Here is a 21,398-nt window from a genome sequence, read left to right as displayed (position 1 = left end):
GCGCCTGGGTGGCTCAGCTGGTTAAGCGTCCGACTCTTGATTTCGGCTCAGGTCAGGATCTCGTGGTTCATGGGATGGAGCCCTGTGTCGGGCTCTGTGCTGACAGTGCAAAGCCCGCTTGGGATTCTCTCCCTCTCTCTCTGCTCTTCCCATGCGTGCACGGGCACGTGCACACGCTCTCTCTCTCAATAAATAAAAAAAAAAAAAAAGAAAAAAGAAAACATCCTTATACTTTGGTTTTTTAAAGCCCTCAAAGGATGGTGAACAGAACAGATACACCAGAGGTGATGATCAGTCAGCTGAAAAACAGACATGCAGAATCACCAAGAAGGTGGTATTGCAAGGCAAAAAAGACAGAAACCACTGGGAAGGTTCAGACATGTGGAGGGACATTACAGATCGTGCCACATGTGTTGGGATGTCCAGGCGGGGAGACAGGACTCGGGGCGGGCACCGTCGAGCGTTTTCCACAACTGATGAAAGGTGACTCCCTCAGATGCAGGCTGTACGACGAATCCCAAGACGGAGAACGAAAGCCTCCATCCACACCCGCGTATTTGCAGTGCGGCTGCGGAACGAACATCGTAAATAGAAAGCAAAGAGCCTATGAAAGAAGCAAGGGGGGAAAAGACTACCTTCCAAGGAACAACGGTTACTCGGGGATGAGAAAGATGTGGACAAGAGAAGCTGCAGGCAGGACACGATCCATTCAATGTGCTGAAAGAACGCATCGGCAGCTCGGAACCATACGCTCTGCGCAATTTTATCTCAGAACAGCAGCAAAATCAAGGCATTTTCAGACAAAAATAGGGAATTCATCGCCAAAAGAACCCAATTACAGGAACTTATAAAGGATATATTTCTGGAAGGAAGAAAAATACTAAGTCTAGATGTAAAGAGGAATAATGACCAAAGAAAACGGCAACAAAACTAATAATGTCTATTTTGTGGGTTTTAAAATAAGAGAATTAAAATACCTGACAGCCGTGCATGAAACAGTTGGCAAATTCAGTATTTGGAAATGAATGAAAAAGTCCTTGTATTGTGCAGGGGGAGGGAGGCAAAGATATTAATTAACTTATAGTTTATTAAATATGAATGTTAAAATGTCTACAGTATCCATTAAATGAATGAAAAATGGAATATATAACTCGTGAACCAGAAGCCAGTGGGTGAGGAATAGAATTGGGAGGGAAACACAACAAATATCTCAATCCTGAAGGGGGGAAAAAAAAATATATATATATATATATATACACACACACATATATATATATGATATATTAAAAGTTGGGGAAGAGAGAAAGCACAAAATGAGTGTTTTAACTCAAAAAGATTCTCCAACTAGGAGGCACCTGGGTGGCTCAGTCAGTTGAGCATCCGACTTCAGCTCAGGTCATGATCTCGCAGTTCGTGGGTTCAAGCCCCGGGTCAGGCTCTGTGCTGATGGCTCGGAGCCTGGAGCCTGCTTTGGATTCTGTGTCTCCCTCTCTCTCTGCCCCTCCCCCGTTCATGCTCTGTCTCTCTCTGTCCCAAAAATAAATAAATGTTAAAAAAAAAATTAAAAAAAAAAGAATAAACATTAAAAATAAATAAATAAAAAGATTCTCCAACTAGGAAAAATCTAGCTACAATAAATAAAACCATGACCACGTTGGCTTTATCCTAGAAATACAAAGTTGGTTGAAGTTTAGAAAATAGTACAATGGGATTTGATTAATTGAGAATAAGGCAAAGAGAGGCGCCTGGGTGGCTCAGTGAGTTAAGCGTCCGACTCTTGGTTTCAGTTCAAGTCACGATTCAGTTCAGGTTCATGAGTTCAAGCCCGCACAAGGCTCCACACTGATAGTGTCCAGCCTGCTTTTCTCTCTCTCCGTCTCTCTCTGCCCCTCCCCTGCTCACTCTCTTTCTCTCAAAATAAATACACTTAAAAAAAAAAAAAAGAGTAAGGCAGAGAGTTGTATATACTTCAGTGACTGTAGAAACAGCACTTGATAAAATCTGATGCACACTCATGATAAAATATATTTGCAAACTAGGAACCGAAAGGAAATAGTCCTCTTAAACTAATTAAACATATCCACAAAAATCCTCCAGCCAACATAATAATTAAAAGTGAAACTTTGGGGGCACCTGGGTGGCTCAGTCTGTTAAGCGTCCGACTTCGGCTCAGGTCATGATCTCATGGTTCATGAGTTCAAGCCCCATGTCGGGCTCTGTGCTGACAGCTCAAAGCCTTGAGCCTGCTTCGGATTCTGTGTCTCCCCCTCTCTTTCTGCCCTTCCCCTGCTTGTGCGCTCTCTCTCTCAGATAAGTTTTCTCTCTGAAAAAAAAAAAAAGTGAAAATTTGAAAGCTTTTCCTTCAAGATTGAAGCCAAAACATAGATGCTCACTATTACCGCTACTCATCAGTGCTTTGTTCGAGTCTAGCCAGTGTGGGAAAATAAATAAATGAGTGAATGAATGAATGGAAAAAGGAAAAAAAGAAAATATCTAAGCAATGAAAACAGAAGGAAAACAAACACTATCACTCACAAATGGTATTATTATCTACACAGAAAAAACAAAACAAAAAAACCCCAGAGACTAATTACCAGAACTTAAAAAGAGTTCAGTACAGTTATGAATCCAAGGCTGAATACATTAAAAAGCCTGCATTTCTCTACACTAGTAAAAACACAAATGCTGGGTTTTAAAAGACACTGTTTATAATAGCAGCAAAAAGCCAAAGATACTTAAAAACTAAAGCAAGACCTTTGTAGAGAAGATTTTCAAAGTTTATTGAAAGACATTATAGAAGACCTAAAGAAATGGAAAGATAAACCAAATTCATAGACGGAAACACTCAATATCAGAAAGATGCCGGTTCCCCCCAAAATGACCTACAGATTCGCTACAACTGAAATCCCAACAGGGTGTTTTACAGAATATATAGGAGCTGAATCTCAAGTACATAAGGTGAAGCAAAGGGCCGAAAAGAATCAAGACCCACGTGATAAAGAATGAGGTCAAACGGCTTGGTCCTACCAGGCATTAAGATCTAACGTCATGGGAGTGCCGGGCTGGCTCAGTCGGTTGAGCGTCCGACTCTTGATTTCGGCTCAGGTCATGATCCTGGGGTCGTGGGACCGAGCCCCGTGTCTCGCTCTGTGCTGAGTGTGGAGCCTGCTTAAGATTCTCTCTCTCCTCTTTTGCCCCTCTCCCCTGTTCTTGCACTCTCTCTAAAATAAAATAAAATAGAATAGAATAGAATAGAATAGAATAAAATAAAATAAAATATGGCAGACTGCTGGAGGCCGAGTGTGTACCAGTAAGAATGAAAAACCAGGGGGACCACGGTGTTAGGGGGACACCACAGCCCTTTGGCCTTTTCCACCAGGAACCCCACAAAGGGAGGGTTCTCAAAGGGAGGATCCCAGAAACGCAATGGAGATGACAAGAACTGCCTTGAAACAGGCCCAGGGCCTTCTTCGTAACCATCGTCACAGGGTAAGGTGCCAAGGAAACAGACTGAGACACTGCAGCTGGAGGAAGGAGCCGGGGGTAGGGGGGACTCGGTATCGCGGAAGAATCACTTGTGAGTGTCCCAGCACCGAGACGCCTGCCCACTAAAAGACTGACACTTCACCATAGATTCTAGAACACTCCCCTCCACCACACCAGCAGGCCCGAGCACGAGTGTGGATTACAGCTACAAGGGCTGTAAAAACTCTCTCTCTTTAGGAAGGCACACAAAGGTGTGCTCCAAGGCCAGAAGGGAGACAAAACAGGGATACGGTGCTCAAGGCACTGGAAGCTTCTAGTACCTACAGCTGCAACAGACGTCACACAGACACCAGTCCTGGCCATACTAACACACATCCTTGCCCAAAGGCCTCTTTACCTCGGTTCCCATTACCCAACGCCGTACGTATGCCTCCCCACAGGGAAGTACAAGGAACGTCAAAAGGCAAGAAGAAAAGGATTTTGAAGTGGCAAAGCAGAGATCAGAGCCAGACTCAGAGACGACACGGACACTGGACCTGTCAGACGGGGAACGTCAAACAACTATGGCTAATATGTGGATGGTTCCACTGGAGAAGCCCGACAACACTGCTGAGGAAGGATTGCCGAGACACGGAAGGTCTCCGCAAGAATCAAGAGGACAGGGGCGCCTGGGCGGCTCGGTAGGGTAAGCTTTCGACTTCGGCTCAGGTCATGATCTCATGGTTTGTGGGTTCGAGCCCCACGTCGGGCTCTGTGCGGACGGCTCGGAGCCTGGAGCTGCTTCCGATCCTGTGTCTCCCTCTCCCTCTGCCCCTCCCCTGCCCCCCCCCAATATAAACAAACATTAAAAAATTTTTTAAATGCATTTTCGAAACTCTTTCAAAAAGAAGTATAATTTGTAGGCTAAGCCAGGAGATGAAATGGAATCAGGAAATGGCCAATGAGAACCCGAGAAGGCAGAAAACGAAGGGAGAAAGAGGACAGCCTGGTATTTTTGGGCTGAAGCGGATAGATGTAAGGACAGTGAGTGCAGACGCAGAGCCGGGGGAGGAGGCCACTCGATTCCTGAGAAACTCCCGGCAGTGCTGCAGATCCCAGGGGGAAAAGACCCGCCCATGGCAGGAAGTTTAAAGGGATTTCACACCATTCACAAAAATAGCGTCCATACGCTGAAATGTAAAGTATTTTTGTTAATACTCCTTATTATATGATACGTTAGTATTCTTCAGCATATGTGTATGTATACAATTCGCTTGAATTTTTAGAAGAAATTAAATTTATAATTAAAGAATGTTTAGAGACTCGGAGAAAGCTGAAACCCAGTGCCTAATGGTCGAAGAGCCATCAAAAAGAGCCCAGAGAAGGGACGCACCTCATACAGCAGAAGGTGGACAGCAGGGCAGGGCTAAAACCAGGAGGAACCGCTGAACATGTGGAAAGGGCTCCCTTCCCAGCCCAGCAGGAGAGGGAATGGTTACTCGTGTCGGGAAACAGGGCCCCGGGGAAGACTGAGTGATTAAAATGTCAAAGGAGTGGGGAGGGTGGGGGCTGGGGGCGACGGTTTTTATGACAAGCCACGATGAAATGTTTGACATTGGAACCGATGTATATATTTCTTAGATAAAGATAAAAATTAAAGTAAAAAAGGTGACAGTAACCACCCCAAAATTAAGTCCCTTCTGAGCTTGGTCCTTGGATGGTTTTCTCCACTCGGGTCCAGGGCAGACCAGGAGGCAGGCGCCCCAGGAGCCTCCCCTGTGGCAAATCTCATCCCCCTCGGTGAGCCCTGTCCTGGCATCGGTGGGGCCAGGACCCCAGGAGGATATGTTTTTGGTCCGGGGACCAGAGGGTGCTCCTGTAATGACTTCGACATTTCTTCCCAACTTAGTCCTCGCTTTCATTTTCCCCCCAAACTGGATAATCTATCATATCCTCTGCCTTGCTTCAGGCTATGCTATTTATAACAATAGAAACAGCATTTTTGGCTTGTCACCTTTCTCCAAAGGAACTCAAATTGCCTCTAAACCTTTAATGTGCATATAAAGTACTTTCGAATATTGTTACACTGCAGATTCTAATTCAGCAGGTCTGGGGCAGGGCCTGAGAGTCTGCATTTCTAACCAGCTTCCCGGTGAGGCTGAGGCTACAGGCCCAGGGACCACATCCTGAGTAGCAAGGGGAACGTGGGGCAACTTGAAGGGTCATGGAAACGTTCTCTATCTCCATTAGGGTTGTGATGACACAGGGATCCACCTCTGTGAAAACACAGTGGATTGTGCAGTGAAAATGGGTGCATTGCATCGTATCTCGAGTATCCTTCAATACGGTTTATTTTAAAGGAAAAAATTCAGGGGTGCCTGGGTGGCTCAGGCGGTCGAGTGTCCGACTCTTGAGTCCGGCCCAGGTGATAGTCTCACGGTTTCTGAGTTCAAGCCACGTGCTATTAGCGTGGAGCCTGCTTGGGATTCTCTCTCTGCCTCTCTCTGCCCCTCCCCCTCCTCGAAATACATAAATAAACCTTAACAAAAAAGAAAATAAAGAAACTAAAAAAATTCATTCTAGAGGGCTTTGTAGATCGAAATGTGAAAGATGGAATAAAGCTTTTAGAAGAAAACGTAAATCTTGGGGTAGACATATCTTTCTGGAATAGAGTTCAAAAAATGATTCACCCGGGACGCCTGGGTGGCTCAGACGGTCGAGCGTTCGACTTCGGCTCGGGTCATGATCTCGCGGTCTGTGAGTTCGAGCCCCGCGTCGGGCTCTGTGCTGACAGCTCAGAGCCTGGAGCCTGCTTTGGATTCTGTCTCCCTCTCTCTCTGCCCCTTCCCCGCTTATGCTGTCTTTCTCTCTCTCTGTGAAAAATAAATAAAACATTAAAAAAAAATGATTAACCGTAAGAAGTATGGTTACAGACCACATGATTTGACTATGTTAAAATTAAAAACTCCTAGGGGCGCCTGGGTGGCGCAGTCGGTTAAGCGTCCGACTTCAGCCAGGTCAAGATCTCACGGTCCGTGAGTTCGAGCCCCGCGTGAGGCTCTGGGCTGATGGCTCGGAGCCTGGAGCCTGTTTCCGATTCTGTGTCTCCCTCTCTCTCTGTCCCTCCCCCGTTCATGCTCTGTCTCTCTCTGTCCCAAAAATAAATAAACGTTGAAAAAAAAAATTTAAAATTAAAAACTCCTATTCATCAGCAGACTCTACCAAGAAGGTTTTGAAAAAGCAAGCCATAAACTGAAGAAAGGTATCAGTCATACATATATTTGACAAAGGACTCCTACCTATCATATATAAAGAACAACTACAATTCAATAAGAAACTGACAACCTACTAGAATGACAGGCCAAACACTTGACGAGGCACCAAGGACAATATCCAAAATGGCCAATGAGCACACAAAAAAGGTACTCAACTTAATTAGTCATAAGTGAAATGCAAATTAAAAGCCACACAATTTTTTGTTTTGGCCATGCGGCCACGCGAGTGGCTAAAACAAAAAGACAGAAGACAGCGCATGTAGGCCAAGATGTGGGGCAGCCGGGGCTCACATCTGTCACTGACGGGGGTGTGGTCTGGAGCAACGGTCTTGGAGAATGATCTCCTAGAGCTGACCGCTGGCAGACTCTGATTCAGCAGATCCACTCTTGAGTGTCTCCAAAGAGAGGCGTTAAGGACGGTCCCAGCAGCCTTATTACGATGGCACAAAGCTGGAAACAACCCAAAAGAGCCGTCACTGATAATACAGATAAAACGTGCAATGTTCATAAAACGGACTGCTACGGGCAAACAGGTGTCGCTCCGGGCAAACCGCGGACACAGCTCGGGTGGCCAGACAGGACACACAGCACTCGGATCGACAACCAATATTGTTTCAGTACCTCGACGTTCACGCAAGTATTCGGGACATGCCTATACTAACACTTGTTATTATACTGGAAGTCATTATCATTATTTGTTTTTTCAATTTTTTTTAACGTGTATTTATTATTGAGAGACAAAGAGACACAGAGTGTGGGTAGGGGAGGGGCGGAGACAGAGGGAGACACAGAACCCGAAGCAGGCTCCAGGCTCCGAGCTGCCGGCACAGAGCCCGACGTGGGGCTCAAACTCACGCATCGCGAGATCATGACCTGAGCTGAAGTCGGACGCTTGACCGACCGAGCCACCCAGGTGCCCCTTATTATTATTAATTACGCTATTATTTTTTCACCAGTCCTGTTTTGCTTCCTGATCTGGGTGCTGGTGACGGGGACGTGTGTACTTTGTCTAACCTCCCGGTGCTGTGCATTCGGGGTCTGGACACATCTCCTGTATGACTGTCAGTCGATACCTGAGTGTGACGCTTATCTGAAATCACAAAACCAATCCCGGCCTGTGTCCCATTTGAGGGGGGCCCTGCCTCTTGCCTCGAGTCTCCCATCGGGTCTCCTCGCTGCCACCCGTGACCTTTCAGACCCCACCGGCACCCTAGCTCGCGGCTCCCGCCCAGAAGACCCCAGCAGCCGGCCCTCACCCACAGGACGGCCTCCGCCTCCTTGGCACCTTACCCAGGGCTCTTGGCGGCCTCTCCTCCCTGTGCCCCGACGCCCCCCCCCCCCCCCGTCTTTTTGTGTGACCTGCCACTAACCGCACCTCCGTGGCTTTGCGTAGGCTGGTTCCCTGCTTGGAAGGCCCTCCCCACCTCTGTGCCGGCAAAAACTTTGTTACCCTGCCAGAGTCGTTCAGGCGGCTCCGGGAAGCCTTCCCGACTCCCTCAGCCAGACCCGGGGGCTCTGTCTTCACTGCGTGTGCACATGTCCATCTCCTCACCACACTACCTGCTCGCGGGGGCCGGGACTCCGGACGTTTCATCCTTTTGTCCCCAGCACCTAGCAGGGTGCCCGTGGATGGGGCCCACTGGGCACAGGTGAGGAGTGAACAGGTGGGTGATGGGGCTTGACACACGGGCATCGGGCAAAGGCATAAACTGTTGTCGCTAAATTTGAGATCCGGCAAGGATTCCCCTGACCCTGCTCTAGGTCCCCCTGCCAATAAGCAGCGCCCGCCTGCCTCATGAGCGGGACTTGTCCCTTACTGTGCGTCTCCCAGAGCGACCTGCTTGCTGCGGGTGCCGGGTGCTCCCTAGACGGCATCTCATCTGATTTCCTGTCGGAAGGACGCCGTTGTCCCCATTTTACAGATGAGGGGAGGTGCAGACACGTTCAGCGACTCGTCCAAGGTCGCTGTTGGCGGGGTGGGAGGGGGGGTTGTGGAGCTGACACTCACTACCCAGTTTCTTCTGTGAATAACAACCAGGTGTTGAATCACGAAAATGTCCCTTGGAACAGGAAAGGCAAGGGAGGAAGTGTGGGCACCCGCTCTGCCCCGGCAGCGGTCTGACTCAGGCAATCCTTCTGGCCTCTCTCAAATCGGTCTCCGTGGGTAGCCACCCCCCCACCTGCAGACCGGCACGTCGGGAAGGGGCATCACCCCAAACCCCTAAACGCGGCGCTCGCCTCTGTCCAGAGACTTTCAAGTCCTGCCCGAGATTTTCAGGTTTTCGACAAAACAAAAATCTGATTCACTGTTTCCAAGCCTACACGAAACACAAGTCCTTTATTTTTCTGCCACTAACCAAAAAAAAAAAAAAAAAAAAAAAAAAAAAGACCCTTTATGTCTTAGAAAAGTTTTCAATGCTCCTCATTTCACACCACACCAAACATTGTTCATGACAAAGGCCGGAGAATGAAGCCAGAAGGAAATGAATCGCATTACAATAAAACACACCCACTAATAAATAGCAGCCTGGCCAATGAATCTGACTCAGAACATACCACTGGCAAGAAGAAATGCCCCAAAGCTTCACTTAAACCAAATAATATAAGAACAGATGGGTCCCCTGGGTCGGAGGGAGAAGGTAATGCATCCAGGAGGCTGCAAACAGGGACTCTGGGATTTTTGCAGAAAACACAGGGCATTAACAACGTTCAAGGTGAAAGAAGAGAGACATGTAGGTTTGGGGACAAGGGTGTTTTCATCAGGTGACAAAAGAGACAGATCCGGGTCTTTCCACTGGGTCCCCACAACCCGCAGGCCAGTGCCCACTCCAGAAATTCACCACAGCCACACCCGGGAGCGAGCCCAGCCACTCCCAACCCGCCCAACTGGAGAACGAAGCCCAGAGATCTGAGCGATAAACATGAACACCGAAGGGAAACAAAAGTCTGCTCCGGGGAGGTTTCTGTTCCACACCTGTTGTGCCGAGGCATCACCAAGCGGCCGGGGACCAGCGCAAGAGGCGCACGCCCGAGCGCCCGCAAGGCCCCGCAGGAAGCCGCCTGCCCGGGGGTTTGCAGATCGACACAGAAGATCACGCCCCACACCCAACATCTCATGGCCACCCCCTTCTTCATCGTCACGAGGGGAACCCGGCCGGCGCTGTCCTGCCAGAGCGGGGGCGCAACGAGAGCCTGGCCCGATGAGACGGCCGGGAGGAAGGCCCGGTCAACACGGATGCAGGGCGAGAGAGGTCAATTAGCGACAATAAAAGCTCACGTCCATGTAACGTTTTGCTGTTTTCAAAGCGATTTTTCACCCGCTATCCGCTCAGCGCAAGTCCGTGCGGTAGGAAGGAGGGATTATTTATCTCCATCTTGCTCATGAAGAAACAAAACCTTGGGGCCGTGAAGTGGTTTGCTCAAGGTCGCCGAGCAATCAGGAGCTTTAAGGCTCCGACGGTTCCTGGTCATGACACACAAGGGCACAGATGACTCACCGGGGGCACCCAGACTTCAATTTCAGTTTTACGCCCGCAGCAGACATGGGCAGTCGATCGCAGAGCTCCGTCCTTCTTATGCAAGCCATGACGAGCGGCCTGGCACCAACCGGCCCTCCAGATGGAACCCACGCGCCGGCCCAAGGCCCGTCTGATTAACTGCTTCACGCAGGAGGACAATGAGCCCACAGGGGAGAAGGCACTTGGCCAAGACTGCCCAGTGGGTTCGTGGCCCAGGCCCCAAGTCGCCTCCTTCTGAGGCCCGAGGTGTCTCCAGCACACCACACGATGCCCCACCCACCGGGAGAGCAAGTCCCCACGAAAAGACGAACCAACAAGGCACCGGAACGGCGTTCTCCATGACCTCGCTGGCACAGCTGGGATTTCTGCACTGGGCAGGTGGACACACTCCTATTTCTAAGAGGGGAAGCCAGGCCTCTCAGGGGTGTTGAAGCCTCCGCACCCGGCAGGGTCGGGGAAACCAGAAGTTTGATTCTGGACCTACTCCAGGCCCAGGGAGACAAGTCGAGACTCTTTGGCTGTCAGCGTCTAGAGTCCAGAAGGGGGTCTGAGCGAGTCTCTACTTGGCAGCCGTGAGCTGGAGAGCACTTCGGAAGGAAGCCATGAGGCTGGATGAGACCCCCCTGGGAAGGAAAGCACCGGAAGAAGAGGCCCCGGGCACCTTGGGAGGTTACAGAGGAATCAGAAAAGATATATCAGAAGAAGTGGTCAGTGAGGAAGGACAAAAACCAAGAGAGCAAACCAACCCGTGTTGTGAGGAGGGGTGGACTGTCATGTGCGGCCAGGTCAGATCCTGGAAGGACTAAGAACGGACCCCTGGACTTAGCCGCTTGGGGCCCCAGGTGACCTTGATAAGAGCCATTTATTTAATTAAAAAAAATTTTTTTTAATGTTTATTTATTTTTGAGACAGAGAAAGACAGAGCATGAATGGGGGAGGGGCAGAGAGAGAGGGAGACACAGAATCCGAAGCAGCTCCAGGCTCCGAGCTGTCGGCACAGAGCCCGACGCGGGGCTCGAACTCACGGACTGGGAGATCATGACCTGAGCCGAAGTTGGACACTCAACCAACTGAGCCACCCAGGCGCCCTGATAAGAGCCGTTTAAATAGTGGTGTCTGGGTGGCTCAACCGGTTGGGCGTCTGACTTCAGCTCAGGTCGTGCTCTCACAGGTCATGAGTTTGAGCCCCGTGTCAGGCTCTGTGCCAATAGCCCGGAGCCTGGAGCCTGCTTCCGATTCTGTGTCTCCCTCTCTGCCCCTGCTCCCCACTTGTGTGCTCTCTCTCTAAAATAAAAATAAATTGAAACCAAAACAAAAGTTTTAATTAGTTAAGAAAGACATGGCACTAGGTAAAAACCGTGTACAACGACAACATTAAGGGGACAGGAGACTGGTCCACTCCATGTGAACGGTCCTGTGCTCTGCCCTAGGCGGGCGGTCTCCCGAACTTGGACATTTAGAGAGAAAAGCGCCCTTTCCTTCCTAGGCCACTTTCTTCTGACACCTGAAACGTCCCCGAATGCAACCAGAATCTCCCCTAAGGGCTGGGGGAGACAGGATTTGCAGAGACAGAGAACGCCCCCCACCCCGGAACGTCCCCAGGAAAGGGGATCTCTGCACACCTCTTTGCGAACAAGGATGACCACAGGCCACGGCACCCCAGGCGCGATGGAGGTTAACAAGTCGGGTTTGGAAAAGCATCTGAGAATTGGAGACCGGAGCCTGGGACAGAAGTGTGAGGTGTCATTACTATTCAACCGAGCGTTTCCTGCTGCGCTAACGACACTCAAATCCCTTTTATTTATTTATTTTAAATAAAGGCCATTTCTTCTTAGGAAACTTCAATGAATCACATAATCCTCACTCAGACAAGGAAGGACGCACTAATGTTAGTAAGACACAGTTTCACTTCGTTCCGACATTCATCCCCTGAAATAACGATTTACGAAAGCTCAGCGATGCTGGCACGGGGCTTCTGTTCACCTTTGGATTAAAAAAAAATAAAATAAAATGGGTCATCACCACCAAGACTTCCACAAAAGTGTTCACAGCAGCTTTATCATAACAGCCCCGGAGCGCAAATACACAGATGTGTACCAGCGGTGGGACCAGCGGCTCGAGAAATCACGGATGTCCACGCAGGGGCACCCAACTCGGCAGCGTAGCGGGAGACAAAGGTCCACGATGCTGACGGTCGGGTCTCAGCTGGGTCACACTTGCCGCGTGATTCCATTACGTGACGTTCAGGGACAGGCAAAGCGGGTGGGGGGGTTGGCGACAGGGAAGGGGCCTGCGTCCCTGCCCCCCTGCCCTGGGGAGCCCTGGACAGGACCCCGTGTCTGTGTGGGTGCTTGGCTACAAGGGCAGATGGAAAAACTCATGAGCTGTGCACTTCGGATTTGGGAAGTGACACCCCATGATTTCTCTTACTGGGACACAGCTGAAAGCGGAAGGCGGGGTGAAAGGCAGGAGGTTGGGACCAAGAGAAACCAGGATGGGGCCCAAAGCACGGGCTGGGGATGGCCCTGGACACTCTGTGTCACCTTACTCTTCAGTGTTGTTTTCTTGATCGTAAAGATAGCACGTGCTCTTGGTAAAAACAAAACAACTCCACAAAACCAAAAGAGAGGGACGCAAAATACAAAATATGAAATACATACCTCTCCCGCCTAGGTCCCTACCAGAGAGACCTTCTTATGTGTGCTAGGTTTTGTTTTTTGTTTTTTTTTTTCTAGAAACTTCCCAGATGTCTGCTAGAGATCCCCCTGGTCCAATTAATGGCCTCACAGAATGCCACCGTATGGATGGACCTCACTCTTGGGGCGCATTTGTGAGGCTTCAAACTTTTTCTTGGGTAAGCAATGCTTCGATGAATATTGGTGTGCAGAAAAAGTCTATCTGTGAGATAATTTCTTAGAAGTGGGATTCCTAGACCGGAGGCTTTATTCGCTTCATCTGCTGGTAAATATCGTCAAAGCCACCGTGCATGAGCGTCTGCTGCCCCTCAACCTTTTGATCTTGGCCAGTGCAATCGGTAGAAACTGGGGTGCCCCTGCTGCGTTACTGTGTTATTTTGCACACGTTTCATCAGAGATGAGGCCCGGGGCCGGCTGTGTTCATATTCCATTTGCTCGTGTCTTCAAGAATTTTCCTCTCGGGTCAAGGTCCCCAATTCCGGGGTTGGCAAATGATGGTCAAGGGCCAAGCCCGCGCTACCCATTTTGCACCACGGGCCCACTCTGGCCACACTCACCTATGGGGACACCTGCTTTCACACTGCAAAGAACAGAGCCGAGTGGTCTCCACAGCGACCGTCTGGCTCGGAAAGCCTAAAATATTTACTGTCTGGACCTTTACAGAAAAAGCTTGCCGATTCCTGCCTCTCATTGATTTTTTTGTAAATTAGGAGATAGCTCTGTGCCTATATATTGCTTTGTATTTAACTCCTCACTTCTGTTCTGCCTCCTGCCCCACCCCCCTCACAAATAACCAAGTCAGAAGCAGGGCTTTAAAAGCAGAAGCTGTCAGATTACTTCCTTTGGAAACATTTTGGTCTACGTTAAAGTAGGGGTGGTATTTTTTTTTTAATGTTTATATATTTTTGAGAGAGAGAGAGAGAGAGAGACAGAGTGTGAGCAGGGGAGGAGCGGAGAGAAAGGGAGACACACAGCCCAAAGTAGGCTCCAGGCTCTGAGCTGTCAGCACAGAGCCCGACGGGAACCATGAGATCGTGACCTGAGCCAAAGTCAGACGCTTAACCGACTGAGCCCCCCAGGCGCCCCGGGGGGGGCGGTGTTTATACCCATTTTACACACGTGCAGTTGAGGCTCAGAGAGGTGGTGACTTCCATGAGGTCACACAGCCAGCGTGCTGGAGAGCCAGCATGGATGACACCCTGTCTGCCTGGCTCCGAGACCACACATCCTGCCACTAAAGGATGCTGCCTCCTCATGGACGGTGCCAGCCCCAGGGGGTGGCAGTGACTGTAGAAAAGCAGGGTCTACGTGGGACAGAGCGGGGGGCGGGGGGGGGGGGGTGCCTTGTCATGGCCACACGTGTGTCTGAGGCCTGCCCATTCCTGAGTGGGAGCGGGACAGGCGGGAAGCCTACACCCTAGAAACAGAAACCCCACAGGCAGGAGGGAGCCCTCCTTCGGGGTATGGAATTTGCACGCCACTCCCTCCGGCTCAGCCACTAGCAAGGAGAGTCACCCACCAAGGAATGATCCCCCCGCCCCGAGCTGCGTGGGGGGCTTTGACGGACGTGCCTGAGCGAGCTTGACCACGGGGCTGGTGCAGGAAGGGAGGGCGCAAGCCCGGGGAGGCGGGAACAGTATGCCCCTCGGCAATCCCGTTACCCATGGGCACTGGACACCCTAACACAAACGTGACAGGGGCCATCATCATCTCAGAGCCCTGAACAGAGCACGACCCAAACAGTCAGCCCATTAGAACCGCTGACCCGCAGCACAGGAGGGGCTCACAGACAGGTCGGGGGACCATGCAGGGGCGTGTTTCTCCCGCGCAGCGTGGCCCCGCTCGGGGCTGGCATCTGGGAATCGGCCGCCTTCAACTGTCCTTAGAAGACAAGCGTTTCTAAGCGGCTTCCTCAAAAGTTGTTTTTTCCTTTTCTTTCTGATCCTGTATTTAAATCAATTTGAATATTTTCTCGGCCGATCAGGTAACGCGGCACCATCCCACAACCGCCAGGAAGGTGGGGTTTGCGGGGAAGGAAACCGGGTGACGGGGCCCACGCAGCCGGGCTGTGTGGGAAAGCCGGGGTTCCAGCCCCCAGCCTGGACCTCAACGTGCCACCTCACCTCCCCCGATGCCAGGAATGCCAGCAAAGGTTGTCATCTGTTGCATTTTGTGTTCTCCATTTTACGCTTGGTGTAACCGACAATCCTGAAAATCATCAGCATCGACGTCCGGATTTCACGGAGGAGAAACGGCTCTCACAGAGCTGCCGTGACAGGCTGTCCAAGGTCACAGGCTGAGCGCAGAGGAGCAGGCGCGTCTGGGCACACGGCAGGATGCGCCCTCCCACCGGCCCGGCCGGCCTCGGACCCGACAGGTGGAACACAGACCTCCGACTGCCTTCGTGCCTTGATCGGACCTTCTGAAAATTGTCACAGATCAGGTGGTGCCAAAAGGCCAGCAGGCCACGCTCGCGTCACGCTGGGCGTCTGGGGCTCCCGGCCCACGGGGGAGTTGTGACCCCGGTCCCCGTCACCAGGGAGCACTGGCTCTGAGGCTGAGCGCGGAGCCAAGGCAAGACCCAGCGGAAGGCGGCCTTGAGACTGCCTCGCGGAGCTCCGCGGATCCTCCTTTCAGTGTGGTCTTCCTCGCACGACGGGCAGAGAGCGGCTGCCTTCACCGTCCACCGGCCCCCACCCCCCATCTACCCAGACACACGGCCCTTCCGTCCTGGGAAGCCAGCCCGCTCTCGCGAGGGCGTAGAAACACTACAAAGGAAAGTGAGGAAGGGGCCGGGACGGTGCCCTGCCCGCACCGTCTCAGCCCGGAACCTTCCACCGATCCCCGCAGCCTCTGAGAGCCACCAGGTCCCAGCCTCGCCTCCCACGGCCACACACCCGCAATTCTGTAACATCTCGGAGTCTCAGTATACTCTGGCCACGATGTACCCAGACGGCACAGCACAAACTACTTAGGGCAAGGACATCTGGGTGTCCTGTCCCTTCCGTGGGTCCCCCACAGTGCCCAGGGCAGCGCCACCTAGACAATGCCCACAGGCTGATTCAAGTCGTCCTTTGAAGAACTATAAGGTTCACGAGTCATTTTAGAAGATCACATACACGAGTGGATAAACAAAACCGGGTCCATCCACACAGTGGACTACTACTCAGCCTTAAAAAGGAAGGAAATTCAGACACGCGCTACAACACGGATGAGCCTTGAGGACACGATGCTCGTTGCAAGAAGCCAGTCACGAAAAGACAAACACTGTGACTCCCCTTGTATGACGTCCCTGCAGGAGTCAGACCCACAGACACAGAGAGCGGGGTGGGTGCCAGGAACGGGCGGGGGTGGGGCAGTGGTTCGTGTTTAGTGGGGACAGTCTCAGACTGGGACGATGAAGAAGGTCCGGACGTGGGTGCACGGCAGCGTGAATGTCCTTAATACCAGCGAACTGCGGACCTGACGGGTGGCGAAGGTACATTCTATGCTACGTGTGTTTTACCACGATTAAGAAAAACATCACATAAAGGATCATTCGTGCACTGACTCCAGACCGCGTGCACTGGTGGGGCTACCCGCCTTCCGTTTTGATACTGGTGCGAATAAAACCACACACGTCCAAACCCTTCAGCTGGAGTGTGGGCCAGGCTGAGGGCCAGGCTCCCTGTGGCCTCAGATCACCTCTGACCCTGGGCAGAAGCATCATGTTTTACAGCTTCCTCGGGGGTGGAAAGAGGTGGACATTCAGGGGAAGGACAGAGGCGGAGAATTTTAGCTTCAATTCTAGCCCCCGCATTAATGCACAGCCCCCAGGATCTCCAGGGCACAGGACGCACGGAGTAGGTACTCAATAATTGTCAAGCGACAGACCGACGGGTCTTTCCCTTTCTGGAAGGTTGAGGACCTTATACCTTCAAGAGAAGTTGTAAATGTCAAGAGAAATTTTTTGAACTACAAATCAAGGGCTTTGAGGACAGTCCGGGCACAGAGGTCAGTTTGGTCCAAGACCAGGATTAAGAAAGGGCCCTGTGCTGACACTCTCCTGAGCTGGGGCCTGGAAGCTCACAAGGTCACAAACCGGAGCTCAGGCAGGGAGTCTGAGGCTCCTACAGCCTTAGGGTCTCCCTGGGGCCCATCCCACTGTGCCCCAGGGCTCAGCAGAGCTTGGGGTGGGGGTGGGGGCTTCCAGCCTAACCCTGTGGGGGTGGTCCGCGCCCCGGGGCAGGGGGACTGCGCCCCGAGGTCACTGGGACCTCCTCCTGGCCGTGCGGGGAGCCGGGGGCCCCTCCTGCCCCCCTCCGTAGACTCCCCGTGGGAGAGGCTGTCCCTCCCCTCCGCCGCCTGGGGCCCCACCTTCTCGGGAGCCTCTGAGTCAGGCTTCGCTGTGGTCTGGAAACTTCCTGTCCTTTCAGGTGTTAGAAAAGGTTCTCTTCCTCTGTGTGGGGCAGGTGCACCCAGGGGCGCCCTGCCAGGCCAGCGCCACAGGGGCATGGGGGCCCTGTCAGGCAGAGACACCGGAGGGAGACAGACTGTCCCAGAGAGGCACGGAGGGGACACAGGGAGGCAGAAAGTGGAAGAAATCAGGCTTGGATGGGAAGGGGGGGGGCAGGAAGGGGGGCAGGGAGAGTGAGGTGGAGAAAGAGGGGAGGGGGAGAGAGGGATGCGGGACCAGCTCCCAGGGGCCAGGAGGGTGAGGACGGGTGAGTCCAGACCCCTCAGTCGCTCCCACCCCGCATGTGCTCTCCCCCAGCCGCACCCCCCTCAATGACTGCGCCCCCCCAACTTACCCCCGCGGCCCCGCTGCGTCATCGTCCCCCTACCCCACGCTGTCCCCACCCCTGCATGTGCTCTCCTCCAGACGCACCCCTCCCCCCCCAATGGTGCCCCCCCCCCCACGGCGGCATCCCCACACTGCGCCCCCCACCCCCGCGTCCGCCAGTGCCTACCTGGGGGGCTCATGCTCTGCCAGCCGCGCCGGCCGCCTCCTCCGCGCAGGCCGCCGGCTTCCCCCTGGGCCCGGGCCCTGCCCGGCCGTCCCGTCCGAGGGGCACCGCCCGCCCAGGGGTTGCAGGGCCGGGAGGGGGCTGTGCGCCGCCCAGGCCTGAGTCCAGAGGCCAGAGGAGGTGAAAGAAAGAAAAAAGGAGAGAAAGTGTGTCATAGGCTGGCAGGGGGAGGGAAATGCAAAACCCGACAGGAAATGAGACTAAAAAATGCAAAAGGTTAGAAAGAGATAAGGAAGAGGGGGCAGGGCGGGGCTTGGGTCCTCGGGCGGGGAGGGGAGGGGAGGCTGAGGGGCCCCCTCCAGGGTGGGGGAGCCCCGGCGCCGGCTGCACCCCCAGTCCACCGCCCCAGCCCTGGGAGGCTGCGAGGCACGGTTGTCGCCTTGGGCGGGACGCCCCCTCCTCCCGCCCTGGGTGGAGGGCTTAAGCAGCCGCCCCTCAGAAGCAACTTGTCACGTTTTTAAGAACTTCCAGACCTCTCCTTGCGGTTTGGCGGGAGGCTTTTCCCACAAAGGAGAGGGAAACAAGGAATCCTGAGTCCTTGGGTCCTTCCAGGCTTCTCCCTGCCCTCAGCCTCTGTTCTGGAAACTTCCTTGGGCTTGCCTGGCGGTCATCTCTCCTCCAAGGGCCTCTGGCTCCCCTCCCAGGCACTTTGTGGTGACAGACCCGCCTGTGCCCTCTCCCCAGCCCCAGCTGTCCTGGGCCCGGCACCCCCACCCCCACTCGTGCTCTCAAAGTTCTGCTCCACGACCCTCGTAAGAGAAACTGTAATTTCTGGAGGTCGACGTTTCTGTAATTCTAGTAATCTCCCTGCCAAAGGCCCCTGTAGGCCTTGCTCTTTCACAATCAGCACGGAGCACCGAGTGGGCAGGACGGTCCTGAATCACCAGCTAAAAATCTGGGTGCGCTGGAGGCATTCTGAGAATACTGGGGCTTAGTCTCCTTGATTTGCCACTGTTTGCCCTGCCCCCCCCCAACACCCCTCCTGTTCTGCCTCAGTTTACCACTCTTCTCTCCCTCTGCCCCTCCTTTGATTCCCCCTGTGATAGCTGAAGAACGTGCCCTCCTGTCTCATGTTTTAAGTTCTCGGAGAAGGGTTCCTCGAGCCACCAAAGGGAGAGGCATTTGGTTCGTTAAGCCACTAAGCGAGAGAGAAGTAAATCATGGCAGGAGCACAGGGGGGTCTGAAGTCTCGGCAGTCTTGAGGGGCGTAGTGTTGGTGGTGCACATGTGCCAGGGGCCAAGGAACAGGGTTTCCTTTCTGCAGATCAGGCTCAAGAACGCAATCCACACGCGCACGGAAAGTTCCCCAGAGAAACGGCACCGAGGCCCAGTGCCTCCGAGTCCTTGTTCCCCGAAGACTCGCCTGGGAGCAGCGATCTCCCTGGCACACTCCGGGAAACCTGGAAATCAGGCAGTGTGGCCTTAGAGAAGTCTGGTTTCCCCCGTGCCGTGTGTGAAGGGTACGCACGCCTTGGAACGACAAAACCCATTATACAGTTGTCATCCTTCCAAGCGCAAAGTTCTGCAAGAAGCTGGGGTGAGTTGTCACAAAGCAAACACACACCCGTGTGACCCACACATGTAATCAGAAAGAGAACTCCATCTGTACCCCGGAACTCCCAGTTATGCCCCCTTTGAGGCACCCTCCCCACCACAGATCACCACATTCTGACCTCGAACAGCAGAGGTCAGTTGTGCCTGTAACGTCCAAAAACTTTGTGCAAATGGAGCCTTACGTAGATTCTCTTGTGGGGCTGGCTTCTTTCAGTCAACGCTGTGTTTCTGAGATTTAGCAGTGGATTACATGCAGGTATAGGCCGGTGAAGACCTGTCTCTTTTTCTCCCCAACACCTTAATAGAGTTTTTAAGCATTCAGAAAAGTTAGAAAAATTATATGGTGAACACCCATATATCCCACCCACCTGACTCTAAAATGAACATTCTGCTGTATTTGATTTATCATGTACCCGTGTAGAAATCAATCCTTATTTATTTTTTAATGTTTGTTTATTTTTGTGAGAGAGACAGAGCATGAACAGGGGAGGGTCAGAGAGAGGGAGACACAGAATCTGAAACAGGCTCCAGGCTCTGAGCTGTTGGCACAGAGCCCGACACGGGGCTCGAACTCACGGACCGCGAGATCATGACCTGAGCCGAAGTCGGATGCTTAACCGACTGAGCCACCCAGGCGCCCCAATCCTTGTTTCTTATTATGCGTTGCAAAGTAAGTTGAGAACATCAGCATACTTCACCTGTAAATACTTCCTCATGCGTATCATTAACTAGAGGTGTTTTTTGGGTAAAATTTACATACGTGCATATCATCGACAGGAGGCGGTTTCAGGTAAAATTTATGGATTTTAACTGCGTCACGAAATAAGTTTTGAGAAATGCATACACCGTGGAACCCAAACCCCTATGAAGATACAGAACCGTGTGGTCCAAGATGGCAGCCACTAGTCACACTTGGCTACTGAGCGCTTGACGTGTGGCTGGTGTGGATGAGAAGTGGAATTTAAAATTCCACGAGACTTTCGCTAACTTTAATTAAAATCTAAAAACCGATTCTTGAATCTGCTACTGGAAAACTTTTAAACTGTGTTACGTTAATATGCAATTTGAGCATATTAATCTCCTTTTCCAACTGTGAACTTTACAAAATCTACATAGAGGTCAAGTATTTTCAAGGAAAATGTAGTGTCTGAATTCAGGCGCTAAAAGTGTAAAAGACACACCAGACTTTGAAGACTTATAAGGGGCACCTGGGTGACTCAGTCGGTTAGGCATCGGACTCTTGATTTCGGCTCACATCATGATCTCACAGTTCCTGAGATCGAGCCCTGCGTCAGGCTCCCCGCTGAACGTGTGGAGCCTGCTTGGGATTCTCTCTCTCCCTCTGTCTCTGCCCCTCTCCTGCTCATGTGCACGTGCTCTCTCTCTCTCTCTCAAAAATAAACATTTTTTAGAAAGAATACAAAAATACCTCATTCATAATTTTGATAATGATTGCATGTTGAAATAACAGTATTCTCAATATGTTCAGTTAAATAAAATATATTATTAAAATGAATCTCATCGGTTTTTTGATGTTGCTACTCGAAAATTTAAAATTTTAAGGCCAAAGAAATATTTCTAATATTTCTGCTCTGAGCAAGGGCTCTCAAGTGAGGACCGTGGCAAGGAGACCCCTCTTCATGTGACATACAGCAGTGAGACAGATGTCCCCCAACCTGGCCCCATAAAGCGGTGCTTTATGTAGTATCTATAGTAGAAAACAAAATAAGAACAGATTGCAACAAAACAGGCCGCCTGAACAGAGGGACAGTTTATGGAAATATGAATCACAGTTGCTAAAACACAAGAAGTTAGTATGTACAACACAATAGAGGGACCGGGAGATGTCCATCGGGGAGGTCTCCTAGGCTGACAAATAAACAA

At 51.9% G+C, this 21,398-nt stretch overlaps 1 protein-coding gene across 3 annotated transcripts in view; it reads right to left on the bottom strand.

The window, feature by feature from the left end:
• CARD11 (caspase recruitment domain family member 11) overlaps positions 1-21,398 on the bottom strand; it is a 145,797-nt gene that overhangs the window by 100,479 nt on the left and 23,920 nt on the right. The window contains exon 1 of one of the 3 annotated variants that reach the window (XM_019422513.2): positions 17,904-18,128. The exons of the other annotated variants lie outside the window; for them this stretch is intronic. The gene's annotated coding sequence lies outside the window, so the exon portion shown is untranslated. Of the gene's footprint in view, positions 1-17,903; positions 18,129-21,398 lie in introns of those variants that run through there. 3 annotated transcript variants of the gene reach the window in all.

This window comes from Panthera pardus, unplaced genomic scaffold (assembly GCF_024362965.1).
Source record: "Panthera pardus isolate Hobbes unplaced genomic scaffold, ASM2436296v1 HiC_scaffold_4, whole genome shotgun sequence".
Classification (NCBI taxonomy): domain Eukaryota; kingdom Metazoa; phylum Chordata; class Mammalia; order Carnivora; family Felidae; genus Panthera; species Panthera pardus.
Note: the sequence above shows the minus strand (reverse complement) of the source record. Positions and strands in the feature narration are given on the sequence as shown.